Source organism: Notothenia rossii (assembly GCF_949606895.1).
Source record: "Notothenia rossii genome assembly, chromosome: 8".
NCBI classification, from domain to species: Eukaryota; Metazoa; Chordata; class Actinopteri; order Perciformes; family Nototheniidae; genus Notothenia; species Notothenia rossii.
This window is the reverse complement of record NC_136906.1, coordinates 41,797,370-41,812,916: the sequence shown is the minus strand read 5'-3', so window position 1 is coordinate 41,812,916 and position 15,547 is coordinate 41,797,370. Positions and strand designations below refer to the sequence as shown.

Sequence of the window (15,547 nt, the reverse complement as noted above, 5' to 3'; positions counted from 1 at the left end):
TATATCCGTTAGCGCAGTTAGTTAGCACCAGATGCTAACAACAACAATGCACGTAAGGTCTCTCGCTCGCGCCGCACATACACACACCCTCCTGGTCCTTCCGATGGCCAGTCGGTGCCTGCCGGTGAGCGTGGAACTGTGGTCTGCCGCAAGCGGACAGCAGGAGCGGGGCTGTCAGCATCAGCTTGTAGATGGTATTTTAAACTCGATGCGCTCTGAAACTACGGGCGGCCGAGGACAAAAAATACAAATGCGTTAACGCGTTATTAACGCGTTAACTTGACAGCCCTAAAAATAACATGTATATACTTACTATTCCTAATTACTAGTACCCTCAGTAAACCATCCCGACAACAGATCTGTACCGAGTGAAAGCGGCCCTCCTCTGGAGTTTACACACCCCCGGCCTTCTGCGCCAAGGGATGGTCTGTGTGTGACCTCCAGCGACCTCTTCATACACCATCCCTCCGAGAGCCAGACATACTCATCCCCTTTTCAACGCCCCCCTTCAGCCGCTCAGGTGTGAAACCCCCATACAGAATGTCAGCCACTGTGTAACACTTTTATTTTCTTAAAGAATATGACTCTAAAAGGCAAGTTTGTGATTTTAACACCTATTTACTAGGCAGATTTTGGCTTTTTTCTCTTTTTTTGTGCTACTAAGATACTTTTAGATACACTTTGATGTATGCAACACTTAACAACTGGTACAATCAAATTACTTTGTAAGGAATTCGGTTTCTTTTAATGGCCTAGGTAGATTTTGGCTTTTTTCTCTTGCCAAGGTACTGTTAGACAAACTTTTAGGTATCCAAAGCCTTAAAACTAGAAAATGAAGTACATTGTCTGATTAGATTTTTTCTAAAAGGCAAGTTTGTGATTTTAACACTTTTTTACTGACACTCTGCAGATTTGTGTGTTATTCTCTCACAAAGGAACTGTAAGATACACTTTTTATGTATGCAAAACCTTAAACATTTTTTAAACCAAGATACTTTTGTGATACACTTTTATGTAGGAACATTTTACAACTGGTAGAATGTCATTTACTTTGTACCAAATGTATTTTCTTAAAGACTGTGACGCTAAAAAGGCACGTTTGGGATTTTAACACTTTTGTACTAGGCAGATTTTTTTTTTCTCTCGTTGTTTTTCTCTTACTTGTGGATACAGTTTTACATTGGTCAACTTTACAACTGGTAGAAAGTTAAGTACTTTTTCTGAATAGATTTTCTTTAAGAATCAAACTCTGAATGGAAAGTTTGTGATTTTAACACTTATGTACTGACACTAGGCAGATTTTGGCTTTTTCTCTTTTCTTGTGTTACTAAGATACACTTTGATGTATGCAACACTTAAAGACCCAGTGAAGTGCATGTTTTTGCACCAAAATGAAATGGCAGTTTCATTCCTTACATATCATTGTGCCTGTTCATGGCTAAAATAATTTTTAATAATTCATAATTAATGAATTAATGAATTATTAATTTTGCCGTCTGAGCCTAACGAAAGTTGCAGACGATAGTGGCTGTGACGTCACAAGATGTACCCAGTTGCGATTGTAAACATGGCGGAGACTTTGGAAAGTGATACTAGTGTGAGAGAAATTATTGATTTGGACAGCTTTACGGACAGGATAGATGAGGAAAGTGATCAATTTGGTGCACTTTGAGGGCAACATTAAGAGATTTATGGATACAGCTCTCAACACTCATATGAAACATATGTTTCAATAATTAAAAAACATTGGAAGGATTTCTTAACCTATTTTATACAACTAATATTACATAGATGGAAATATTTGTTTACATAGATGACCAAACCCACTGAGATAACTTAGGCTACAGTTTACCTCCCTGAGCTGACGTTATCTCTCTCAGTCCCACAGGAGAGCACTCTCCCTCTCCTTATTGTTGAAACAGCTAATCTCCGTTAGCTCCGAGCTAGCACAAGATGCTAACGACAACCCTGTAACTCTCTCAGTCTCTCTTTCTCTCTCTCTCGAATCGACCAGTGGCCTTTATTTATCATGATCAATCAAAGAATCTACGAAACAATGACACCAGCCAGGCTCACCTTCATCTTTTGGGAACAGAAACATCGCCACTTCGGCAGACTTGACATTACTACAGCCAGCGGCAATGCATCGTTTCCCCTGGGTTTTTCATCCCTCTTTCTTCACTGTCGCCTCCATTGTGAAGTATTATTTGAGTTATTTGAAGTATTAAAGTAACGTGTTATGGCAGGAAAGTTCAATCTGGTATATTCATTTTAATGTCACCTTATATAGAATGTGTGTTAAACTTGTGATTTCTGCATTGAGTGACTTCTGCCTAGCAGATACCAAGAAGAGGCCCCTAGGGTCTCTCTGTTAATTATCAATAGTCCTTGCAATTAACAGGGGAAGTCCCAGATACATTTTCAGATAATGTAGTTAAAGTCTTGTAGAATTAATGTTTATCTCCTACACATCCTGCAGGCCTTGAGACTTGGGTCACCCAGCAGTAACCAAGATAAACGTCCTTTTGAGCTTATCAATAAAATGTATTAATTCCTAGTAAGCTGACTTTGGGGTGAAGGGAAGTTCAGGGAAGCCATTAAGCCACAAGAACAATTACACTTCTGTTAATCAACCAAAACTCATGACTTTCAGGGGACAGGACATTCGGACCTATAACAAGGGTCACTTCCTAGAGAATATGTGTGTGTATTTCTTACTGTGATCAGATGTCCTGTATAATCATTTATCAACTATTCCTGTATTGGTGTTTTATTTGATTCCTCTGCTTTTATTCTTTCATATGTGGGTACTGGAGGGCTACAAACAGTGTGGAGAAATTAGCTTAAACATGTTTTATTACTCTATGGGAAATGGAAGCAGCATGTCAAATGATCAGGGAAATCTACTTGTTTTAAATATATGTGTGTGGTTAATTACTTTGTATTAATAATAGCAGTATGTGTAAAGGAAGCTGGAAATATGCAATGTGAAACCTTTTATTTGAAATAAAGATTCTGCAGGGAATATTCTTAAAGAACAATAGCTCAAGTGTCTGGAAGAGCTGCAGGCTAAATGAGTGTGCGGTACTTTTTACTGCTTGAGATCAGAGCTGATGTTTTCCTCTTGTTAGTATTGTTTGAGGTTAAGGTAACTCACATGTGTTATTTGTATAATCCAACTATAAAAAATTATATCTTAAAACTATCTTTATAAAATGCCAAAAGTATGTGAAACTTGCAAGGAGGGGTTTGTTATCTCGAATGTAAGGGTCGCCTCGGGCTCGCGCTGATTGGCTGTCTTTTCTAAGTGGAGGACCCCTCGGGGGGGGGGGGGGGGGGGGGGCAGCCGCATAGCTCCTCCTGGGGTTTTGGATATAAGCCTATGTTTTCTTTAGACCAGCCTCTTCTTTTCTTCAAACTGACCAGATCCGTGAGATTGGAGGAGGAGCAGGAAGTACTTCCTTTGTATTTGTATTTGTTTTGTTACTTTTTATCATTAAAACAAGATTATTGTTTAACTTGCATTCTGGTGTTTCTTAATCCCTTCCTTTTTACGAATTTACCCAGCTTATCAAACGACACGCGGAGACGAGGTTGGTTTTGAACATCCTCCAAATCTCCAACAATTGTCAGGTTTTCTCGATTGGCAATCACTTCCAGTCGACTCCGACACACTTTCCAGGAAAATACTAGCTCAAAAACGTTGAGAAATTCGACTTTGAAAAAGAGAAAAAACGAACGGTGGTGAATGTAAACAGTGCGGCGGCGTCCATCTCGTGACGTCACGCAGTAGATCGCAAGCCACGCCCACGAAGGCGAAGGTCGACTGCAGATTTCCCCGGCAAATTCAAAACTCGTCAAATTCGTTGCTATTCCAACATCCTTTGATATGGGTACAATTTTGCTCATTACTATACGTATTAGCATAACAAATCATGCACAGGTGCACACTTCAAAGGGTCTTTAACAACTGGTAGAATATGAAGTACTTTGTAAGGAATTTGGTTTCTTCTAATGGCCTAGGCTGATTTTGGCATTTTTCTCTCTGCTACCAAGATACCTTTTAGATACAGTTTTTTTTCTGAAAACTTTACAAATGTTAGAATGTCAGTCACTGTGTGACACTTTTTATTTTCTTAAAGGCTGTGAGTCTAAAAGGAAAGTTTGTGATTTTAACACTTATTTACTGACACTAGGCAGATGTTGGCTTTTTTCTCTTTTCTTGTGTTACTAAGATACTTTTTAGATACACTTTGATGTATGCAACACTTAACAACTGGTAGAATATGAAGAACTTTGTAAGGAATTTGGTTTCTTTTAATGACCTAGGTAGATTTAGGCTTTTTTCTCTTGCCAAGATACTTTTAGACACACTTTGAGGTATGCAAAACCTTAAAACTAGAAAATGAAGTACATTGTCTGATTAGATTTTTTCTTAAAGACTGTTTCTCTAAAAGGTAAGTTTGTGATTTGAACACATTTTTACTTACACTCTGCATATTTGTGTGTAATTCTCTCACAAAGGAACTGTAAGATGCACTTTGATGTAAGCAAAACCTTAAACATTTTTGAAAATAAAATACTTTGTCTGAATACATTTTCTTTAAAAGGCACTTTTGATTTTAACGCTATTTCAGGGGAACAATCCAGTTTTGTTGACATCAATGCTTTTTTCTCTTTTCTTGTGTTACTAAGATACTTTTAGACACACTTTGATGTATGCAACACTTAACAACTGGTATAATATGAAGTACTTTGTAAGGAATTTGGTTTCTTTTAATGGCCGTTTTTTAAACACTTGTTCAGTTAAACCAGGGATGGGCAACTTTGAGGATTGTGAGGGCCAAAAAAAAATGTCCTCACTACCAGAGGGCCACTTCGTGACCATTCACTTCCATCGGCAGGATACTATATCCACAACATTTAAATAGCCAACTTTAGCTACTAATTTAATGAAAATAACTAAATATATATAGGCAATAAATGTTTATTGTACCAAACACTAACACTGAGTTTAACAACGAATATTCATCTTTGTATTGTGTTTCTATGCTTCCCTCACATTCCATACATAAAACCAAGAACATATGCATTTTTCTGAACTTCACCCACAGCTGGATCAGTAAGCTATACATCTTAATGAGATACTTGTGGCCTCTCCTGCTGCTGCACAATAGACTGAATGTCAATATCAACATTTGTACATCCGATTTGCATGAGATGGAACAGTGTCTCATCTGTCAGTCTGTTTCTCTCCCTTGACTTGATGTGCTTCATCATAGAGAAGTTGCTCTCGCAGATGTAAGTGCTGCCAAACATGCTGGCCATTGAGAGCGCAAAATCCCTGAGGAGTGGAAAGCGGGACTCGGGTAGCAGTCTCCAAAAGGAAATTCCCCTCTCCTGGCGCTTTGCTAGAAAGGGGTCTGACTGTAGTTCGCACATTTCAAGCTGCAACTCAGGGGGCTGCTCGATGATTGCAGCCGAGAGGGGGTTAGTGAATAACTCGATGCGTGGCTGCATGGTGTGGAAATCTTGAAAGCGCTTCTTAAACTGCTGCTGCAGTGTTTCTATGTCGGCTCTGTACTTGGGTAATGTTTTCTCACATTCGGGGGCATTTTTGCGCATCTCTTCACATGACGGGAAGTGCGCCAGATTAGGATGGTCGGCTGAAAATCCGTCTTTAAACAGAGTCAGTTTAGTAACAAATGCGTTCATGTGCGCATATAGATCCAACACGGTTTGGCATCTTCCCTGTAACCGCATATTCAGGTGATTAAGATGCGAGGTAATGTCCGCAAGGAAAGCCATGTCGAGAAGAAAATCTGTATTCCTGAGTTTTGCGCAGTACGCACTTGTATCACATTGGATGGTGTCCTCCAAGAACACAGGGATTTCTGCGCGTAGCGCAAAAAACCTCTCCAAGCATTTTCCACGGCTCATCCACCTTATCTCTGTGTGCATCTGTAAATCACCGTACGTGGCGTTCACTTAATCCAAAAAGGCTATAAACTTCCTGTGATTGAGAGACTGGTTCCCTCCTCGAATGAGATTAGTAGTCTTGGTAACTAAATCCATGACATGGCTAACGTTCGTTGATTTGGCACACAGAGCCTCCTGCAATATCAAAACGAAATTTGATTTAGCCTGATTTTTTTTTTACAAAGAATGCCCACATTCAAAACCATTAGAATAGATAACAATAATGTTACCCACCTGATGTATGATGCAGTGCACTATTGGACAGTCAACGCCACTCTGGCGGAGGAGGCCGGCAAATCCAGTGCGCTTTCCTTGCATTGCTGGCGCACCATCGGTAACAACAGCTGAGAGCTTGTGAAATCCTCCGTGCGCACTTACAACATTTTCAACAGCGGCGAAAATATCTTGTCCTTTGGTAGTGCCATGCAAAGAAGCCAGTTTCAATAACTCCTTGTGCACTTCAAATGAACTGTTAATGTCCCGTGTGTAGATGAGAAGCTGGCTCACATCAGTCACATCAGTGCTCTCATCCAACGCTAAGGAAAAGTATGCACAGTCATGCATGACTTGTTTTACCTTTTGTTCGACATGATTTTGTATTTCAAATATTCTTCGTGTCACTGTCCGACGGGACAAAGAGACGGTTTCAAAGTTTTTAGCCATGTTGTCATCTCCGAATGCTTTAGCCATCTGGACTGCACAACTTTTCACCATTTCGCCGTCAGACAGGGGCTTCTTAGCTTTAGCAAGCTCAAGGGAAACGGCATAAGACGCCGTGAGAGACGATTGCTGTGTAGTCGTGGCTCTGGTAAAAAAGGTCTGCTGCATATTCTCCCTTTCAGGTCAGCAACGATGGCGACTCTGGCAGCTCCTGTGTGCTTTTCATATTTGTCTTTATGGGTGCTGTTGTAGTGGCGACTTAAATTGTAGTCCTTCATTGCCGATTTAGTTTCAAGACACACCAAACACATAGGTTTGCCTTTGAATTCTGTAAACAGATAATCTATTTCCCATTTTGGCTGAAAGAGACGGTTTTCTAGGTTCAGTTTTCTTTTTTGGGCGCTCATGTTTCTTTTCCCGCTAACGGAGGAAAGCCGCGAGGTAAACAGAAGACAATATACACTTGGCTGCAGGCCTCATGAATTTGGGGGGAGCGCCCTCTAGCGGTGAATATTATTAATTACAAGTGGGGTCTGGTTCAAATGATTTGCTTGTTTACAACTGTGAAACCAATATATTTTTGTAAATTGACTCGCGGGCCGCCCAAAGTGAGGGCGGTGGCCACATGCGGCCAGCGGGCCGCCAGTTGCCCATCCCTGAGTTAAACAATGTGGGGTTTTTCTGATAACCTTACATATTTTAGTTATTTTCCGCTACCAAGATACTTTTAGATACACTTTGATCTATGCAACACTCAACAAAGGGTATAATATGAAGTACTTTGTAAGGAATGGAGTTTTCTTTAATGGATGCAAAACTTTATCTATGTTGCAAATGTATTATCTTTTCAATTTACACACGGCATCTATTGCACGTCTGTCCGTCCTGGGAGAGGGATCCCTCCTCTGTTGCTCTCCCTGAGGTTTCTCCCATTTTTCCCTTTAAACTGTGGGGTTTTCTCTGGAAGTTTTTCCTTGTACGATGTGAGGGTCTAAGGACAGAGGGTGTCGTATTGTCATACTGATATTCTGTACAAACTGTGAAGTCCACTGAGACAAATGTAACATTTGTGATATTGGGCTATATAAATAAACATTGATTGATTGATTGACTTTATAATGGGGTAAAATATTCATTAATTTGTAATGAATTGAGTTTCTTTTTTGATTTTCAACATACTATTGTACACAATGACTTTTCCATTTTTATTTATTTTTATCTGACAAACTATACTTTTAACTTTTTCCGTAAAACTATTACTCATTCTTAAATTTGACCTCTTGCTGCTTGGTTGGAAATGATAGATGAAAAAGCTACAAAGCTTAAAGAACTTTTTTTAAACTCTCAATTCTACAGATGACTCCCCCTATTCAACGCAATAAGTCCCACCCTCCACTCAGCAAATCATCTAAAACAAAGGACCCCACTAAGACGACCGTTGAAAACTAGCCATGGATCTGAGAAAAACCAAGTCTCCCCCCACGAGTTGCAGCCAGGAACAGACTCCTGGACTACCATCATCACCACCATTTTGGACACCCGAATCTTGCAGTACTTCTGCTGCTGATGTTACTCCTGGGGCCAAGACGTCTCTGTTTATGGACACAGTGGAATCGGAGTTGGTTCATATTCTGGACAGGATGCTGTATCGGTACAGAGAAGAAATATGTAACGGATGCCGAGTCAGTCACCCCGGCCAGAGGCAACACGATTGTCTGAATGGAATGCCCGATTTTTTCTTCAGAAACAATTACAACGCGTTAATGAAAAGACTTTGGCTCGCCAACTTTATTACTGTGATTGACCAGAGTCTTATTGATAAAGTCATCTGCTAGGATGAACGGAGGATCCAAGGCGCTTTGGAGGCTTTTCTGCACAATCTCAAAAACTGCAGACGCCTCAAGGAGAGACTTGAAAATATCCTTACCGAGTTGTATGGAGAAGAAGAAGACTAATAACCAGCCAAGGGATTTTTTTGTTTGTTTTTCGATACTTTGACTTTTCTTTAAAGTAAGATGAAAATGGGAAACTACAATGCAAAACGCTCTGTATATATTGATCAGAATGTGGTCAATACCCCTTTAATAAGTGTGGTGATGAGGATGATTGAAAACAGAATGAGTAGTGATCCCCGTGTAAACAGAATGGCTGAAGTTTGTAAACTGGAAGACATTTTGGATATCGTTCGTTCTGGTAGTACTATTCCAGTTCATTGGGAAACGATTGTAAACAAAACATTTGAAGTGGTCCTGGAATCTTCATTTTCCGAAGAAATGAAACAAACATCAACATTGTATCATGTGCTCTCATTGTATGCTCTGTTTGTAGATGTAATGCATCTTTGTGTCAAATACAGCATACACATGAATATTTTGACTGAAGTGAAAAAACTCCATCATGATATTTTCAGTAATAGGGGGAATTCTAAGCTGGAGACGGTCCTGGGGATGTTAAAATCAGCATAACTATTGATTTTGTGTTTGAAAAAATTAAAATGTAAATAGGACTTTTAAAAAAAATAAAAAAGTGTTTTTTACATTTAAAAACTGTTGTCTTAATTATAGCAAGGGGAGCATTTCTGAACTGTTTCAATGTGTTCCAGTCAGGCTTTCATCCAAACCAAAGCACTGAGACTGCTCTTGTAAAGGTCTTCAATGACATCCACTTAAACACAGACAGTGGCAGAACTTCAGTGTTAGTATTATTAGATCTCAGTGCTGCGTTTGACACTGTTGACCACAACATATTACTAGACCGACTGGAAAACTGTGTGGGTCTTTCATCAACAGTTCTAAATTGGTTTGAATCCTACTTAAAGGACAGAAACAACTTTGTTTCTATAGGTAACTACACATCTGAGTTGACAAATGTGACATGTGGGGTACCTCAAGGCTCCATCTTGGGGCCTCTTCTCTTTAACGTCTACATGCTACCACTGGCTCAGATAATGAAGAACAACAAAATAAGTTACCATAGCAATGCAGATGACACACAAGTGTATGTAACAATTTCACCAGGAGACTATGTTCCAATTCAAACACTGAGTAAGTGCATTGAACAAATCAATGACTGGATGTGTCAGAACTTTCTCCAATTAAACAAAGATAAAACGGAGGTAATGGTTTTTGGAGCCAAGGCAGAATGTATAAAAGTTAGCGCTGAGATTCAGTCTGCAATGTTCAAAACAACAGATAAAGCCAGAAATCTAGGTGTAGTCATGGACTCTGACCTGAGTTTCAACAGTCACATTAAAACAGTTACTAAATCAGCCTACTATCAACTAAAGAAAATATCTAGGATTAAAAGACTAATGTCACAGCAGGATTTGGAAAAACTTGTCCATGCTTTTTTCTTCAGTAGACTGGACTACTGCAATGGTGTCTTCACAGGTCTCACTAAAAAATCTATTATAAAGCTGCAGCTGATTCAGAACGCTGCTGCTTGAGTCCTCACTAACACTAAGAAAGTGGATCACATCACTCCTGTTCTGAAGTCTTTAAACTGGCTTCCTGTGTGTCAAAGAATAGATTTAAAAAATACTGCTGCTGGTTGATAAAGCACTGAATGGTTTAGGCCCAAAATACATTTCTGACCTCCTGCTAAATTATGAACCAACCAGATCTCTCAGGTCTTAAGGGACGGGTCAGCTTTCTGTCCCCAGAGTCAGAACTAAACATGGTGAAGCAGCATTCAGTTATTATGCTCCAAATATCTGGAACAAACTCCCAGAAACCTGCAGGTCCGCTGCAACTCTTACTACTTTTAAATCCAGGCTGAAGACTTTTCTTTTTGTCTCTGCTTTTAATTGAACTATTCATATCTTAGACTGCACTGTAACTTTTATCCATGTATTTTTTCTTTTAATGTTTATTTTATTAACTTTTCCTTTTAATGACTGATTTTAAATGCCATTTTCTTAATGTCTTTCATTTTTTGTAAAGCACTTTGAATTGCCTTATGTTGAAAAGTGCTATATAAATAAACTTGCCTTGCCTTACTCAGCATTGAATCAAAATGCACCATAGCTTTAAATCGTTTGTGAGGCGTTTTGCTGATCAACATGGTAATCGCCACATTATGAAGCTCAGCGCAAGTTCAGGCAGGAAGACCTATCACTTCGTATTGCACGTCATGGCAATACTCGCTCCCTTCACTAAATGATGGGGAGCGCCACTCCTCAAGCTAACCTATCACTTCCCTCCATTCACAAGCCTAATTATCGCACCTGTTAATCCCTCCATATGCTTTCCCCTTTTCCATGAGCTATCTTCCAGGTGTCAACGCGCAAGCAGCAGCAGGGCTTCGTCCCAGCTCCAGGTATATATTCATCAGCTCCGCAGTCTTGCGGATTAAGCTACAGTCGGCGTTCCCCAGTTGGCTAGCGGTTCTAGCCGGCCACCCCGCAAACCCGGACGCGGAAGGAAAAGACAAGGACATCGGGCTCCACAGAAGTTCCTCCGGCTTAATGGAAAGGAGCATTTAATAGCAAACTTCAGGCAAACAATTGACGCACGCCTTCAGTCGAGAAAGAGCATCACTGGCATCAGGGCCGCTCTAATGCGGCGCTTCCGGCTTCACGCGGAACGGGCCCTCATCGCTCGCGAAGCTTCACCCATTTCTGGCTTCAACTACAACCCCTCCTGCAGGCAGGCAGGGCTTAAGCTACATCCCATCGAAGCTACTTCTCCTCCCGGCTCAGTAGCCAGTACTGGACACTAAGTGCGTCATAGACGGCTAGCAGGTTCAGTGCACAGCAGGCTTGCCTCCTCCCTGCGCCTCACCGCTAAAACAGGCAAGAAAAGAGAAGAGGAAAAAGAGAGGAAGAAAAGAAAATAGAGAGAAGAAGAAGAGCAAAGAAGAAGAACAAGGAAGAGAAAAGCAAAAGAAGAACGAAGAAAAAAGGAGAGAGAAAAAGAAAAGAACGGAAGAAAGAGAAAAGAAAGAAAAGAGAGGAGGAAAGAGAAGAAGAATAAGGAGAGAGAAAAAGAGAGAAATTCATTTATGCATTGTTGCCTTTAGTTCAGGGTTAAGGTGAGTTTCAGGCAGCTTCGGGTGTAACGCGTTACAGCATGGAGTTATGCAGTTCGGGTAACTACTACCCGTCACAATGCTCAGTAAGTACCGCAGTTTCAAGCTTCAACACAGCCACGGATGCTGCCCATCCGTGTTTTTTTTTGGGGCGTTCTTTCAGGGAGAAAGAGATGTTCATGTAAGATGATAGAAGACAGTCTAATCACCCAACCAGCATATCAGCATCTACATCTCACTGTGGCATAATTCAACTGCTGATTAAGCTAGTCCTATATCAGGGCTCGAGAGTAACGGTTGCAGGTTGCCATTGGCAACCATTCAGAAAAATGTCAACCACTTCTTGGAGTTTGGTTGCCATCAGTGGCAACCAGTTTTTAACATAAGAAATAAGGACAGCAAAACGTGCACCCCAAAATAGATAAATGTTCATATTTGTTTTAAGAGTGATATTTAATTGTTGTGACCAGTCGGAACCTGATACTTAAATTGCACGTGCATTGGCGTGATTACGGAGCCAGAAAGCGATGCACGTTTACTCGCGTGCGCGGTGCGCCGTGTGTTTGTTTTACAACAAAATGGCAAAGCAAAAATAAGTTGTTTGACTGTGTGGTAAAAAGTTCAGCCAACACCTCAACTTCTCAAACGAATGTTCAAAGTGATTCAACTGATGAAGCGTAAGGTCAAACCCGAACGAAAAACAAAGAGGAATGTTTTCCATTCACTTCCGGTAAAAGTTCCTTCAAAATAAGAGTCCCGATCTTATTACTACCAAAATAAAAGTGCAAAACGAAACTTTACCATAGAAAAATGGTTGCATTAAATTATAATCACTTCTATAAAAAGGTAACACATTTTAAATATAGTTAGACATATTAAAGGTAATTTACAGCATCAATAATTAATATCAAATGTTTAACTGTGAATGGTTTTCATTTATTTAACATTAGAAATGTATTAGTCTGGCCAATCCAAGACTTCAATGCTGAAGGGCCAATGGGTCTATGGTGGCTGTCAGCACAAAGGTCAAGAAAACCCACATTTGAAAGGGAGACAACGGATGATCAAGAAACTAGTGACTTGCTCAATTCATTTGTGAGGGATATATGAAGAACAGGACAACAGCAGCACTACTGGTATTTTGTATACCAGCAATTGAGGGTGGACAAGTTTACTACCACTCAAATAAGTGCGTTAATTACTTATTGTAAAGCATTTGAACATTCTTGTGTCACATGTTCATTATTAAGTTGATGTATAACTCTATAGCATCTTAATTATTTAAAATATAAGGTATCTAAAAAAGGGCAACCGTATTTTCAGTTTTGGCAACCAAAAGCGGATGCCTGGTTGCCAGCCTGGCAATCACTTTTAAAAGTTAGCGTTGAGCCCTGCCTATATCATGGGTCATGTCTCAGTATTTACCTAAGCAAATATTATTACATGCTGCTCATATTGCACTCATATATTTGGTTTTATGCTCACATGGCTTATGTTAAGCAGGGTATGATATTCATGCATCATTGTACTCAAGCTAACAGCCGCATTACATTGTCTACATCTCCCTCTTCGCCGGGCATCGGCTCGTGCCGGCTATCCAAGATCTCTCCAGCTTACCTATGGTAAACATGCATATAACTGGTGGTGGTGTCTTAAGAGCAGTTCAGGTGCAGCAAACCTGCCGCAATCAAGGTAATTCTTCTCATCCTACATTCGTCCGAACCTCAGTGCCGTGCTGGCTATCCAAAGGTCTCTCCAACCTTAAAATTGGTACGTATGCATATAACTGGTGGTGGTTCTTAGCATGTCAGCACGTATATTCGCCCCGCGGCTCATGTTTATCCTTGAATGTCTAACCCTGTACGTCCAGGTTGTAACCTTCGGGTCTGTATAAAATGTGTCCCTGCGAAGTCAGATTGCCCCGTACGTCCGGGATGCCCTGTACGTCCAGGATTCCCTGTACGTCCAGGAAGCCCTATACGTCCAGGGAGGATGCCTAGGAGGCATCAGTATGTCTAAATCCCTACATGTATTAACCTCTCATTTCATCCATAGATTTCCAGTGCATCCCACAAGGTAAGATTTCATCACGTTCAGTACTTCATACTTTAACTTCTTTTGGGGGTTCATCGGAAACGGTTCTTCCCTTCCCGAATGACATCCTACCAAACCTGGGCCTAATCGCCAAACACCATTTCATTCACTTGTTATAAACTGTCATCATTATGTTTCATTTATATAATGTGACCCGATAATAAACATGTATTTCATACATCACGTCTCTCCTGATTGAAATGAAGCTCAGCGCAAGTTCAGGCAGGAAGACCTATCACTTCGTATTGCACGTCATGGCAATACTCGCTCCCTTCACTAAATGATGGGGAGCGCCACTCCTCAAGCTAACCTATCACTTCCCTCCATTCACAAGCCTAATTATCGCACCTGTTAAACCCTCCATATATGCTCTCCCCTTTTCCATCAGCTGTCTTCCAGGTGTCAACGCGCAACCCTCCTCCACCTTTTCGCCTCCTGCTTCCAACTCAGGGCCAAGCTCAACATTCTCCCTTCCAACCGGACCTAACCACTTATCACCACCACCAATGTCTAGACCCGGGGGGGTTCATCGGAAACGGTTCTTCCCTTCCCGAATGACATCCTACCAAACCTGGGCCTAATCGCCAAACACCATTTCATTCACTTGTTATAAACTGTCATCATTATGTTTCATTTATATAATGTGACCCGATAATAAACATGTATTTCATACATCACGTCTCTCCTGATTGAACAGCTGTTATAGGCATGCCAACTTGATGCTCTGCTCACGGATGAGTCGATGAGAATAACAAACCGTTAAGATGATGACCTTACGTTTGCAAAATGTTTTCTTCTTTGTGGGGGTCTGCCCCCAAAAAACAGTTTCAAGTCCTGAGAAAGTCAAATAAGCCTGCGTGTAAAACTTCACTGCCCAGCCAAAAAAAAGTAACCACCTTGATTTAACTATGCCAGTAGGTAAGGACTTTCCACTGGATCATAACTGCAGTGATGTATATGTTTTAGCTGAATACACATGTTTTAACCCTAACTGATGCAGTTACTCACTTCTTTAATGTTTGTTCTTTCTGATGTAAAGTCAAGGTTGTAACTGTTTGTAATGAAGTTGTGGGGCGCTGAACTGTTCTTTTGATTATTTTGATTTATGATAGTAATTACTTGTCTTTCAAATTTGAAGGGGGGTGAGCAAGCATCTTGAGGAACATTCATCGTTAACTCCTCCAAAAAATATAGTTTATTTAATAATAACACTGAATATGTTAATCATAAAAGAGATTGACAGCTGATAGGAATAATATGATTGTTAATATTATCATATTCATACAGACACACATCGATGAGACAGTTACTTAATGTACTTATTGCAGCAGTCTGCATAGATATGGTACCCCTGCTAGTCTAAGAGTGAAACCAACTCATTCAGTTAAAATTCATTAAACTAGGTCTGCCACCTTATATAGTTATATGTATGGCTTTTCTGATGTGCAACAATAATGTTACCTAATGTTATTGAGTTAAAATATCAATATTGTGGCTTTCCAAGTTAACATTGATTGATATGACTGTGATTAAATCAGCATATACTTCTGCCAGGGGATTCCACCCCTCAAATTCTCCTGCCACCCTCTTGGCACCCCATGCATATTTTTCTAGATCCGCCCCTGCTGTTAACTAACTAATGCTAATATAACTGTTGGCTAGAAGTACAGAGCTTAATCAACCATATTTAACTGGCCATTGTGCTCACAGCCTGAAATATCAATCACTTCAATAAATGGTAAAACAAAAAAGGAAAGGTTCTGGCTCAATTTAGTACCGCCAGACG

The 15,547-nt window shown here is 40.3% G+C and overlaps 1 protein-coding gene and 1 long non-coding RNA gene across 3 annotated transcripts in view; one reads left to right on the top strand and one right to left on the bottom strand.

The window, feature by feature from the left end:
* Window positions 1-15,547, bottom strand: part of LOC307017377 (junction plakoglobin-like) — a 708,820-nt gene that overhangs the window by 414,356 nt on the left and 278,917 nt on the right. The window lies entirely within an intron of this gene.
* Window positions 10,732-14,433, top strand: LOC307016429. Its single transcript, XR_013801803.1, has 2 exons — window positions 10,732-13,743; window positions 14,150-14,433. It is a non-coding gene; the product is annotated as an uncharacterized lncRNA (long non-coding RNA).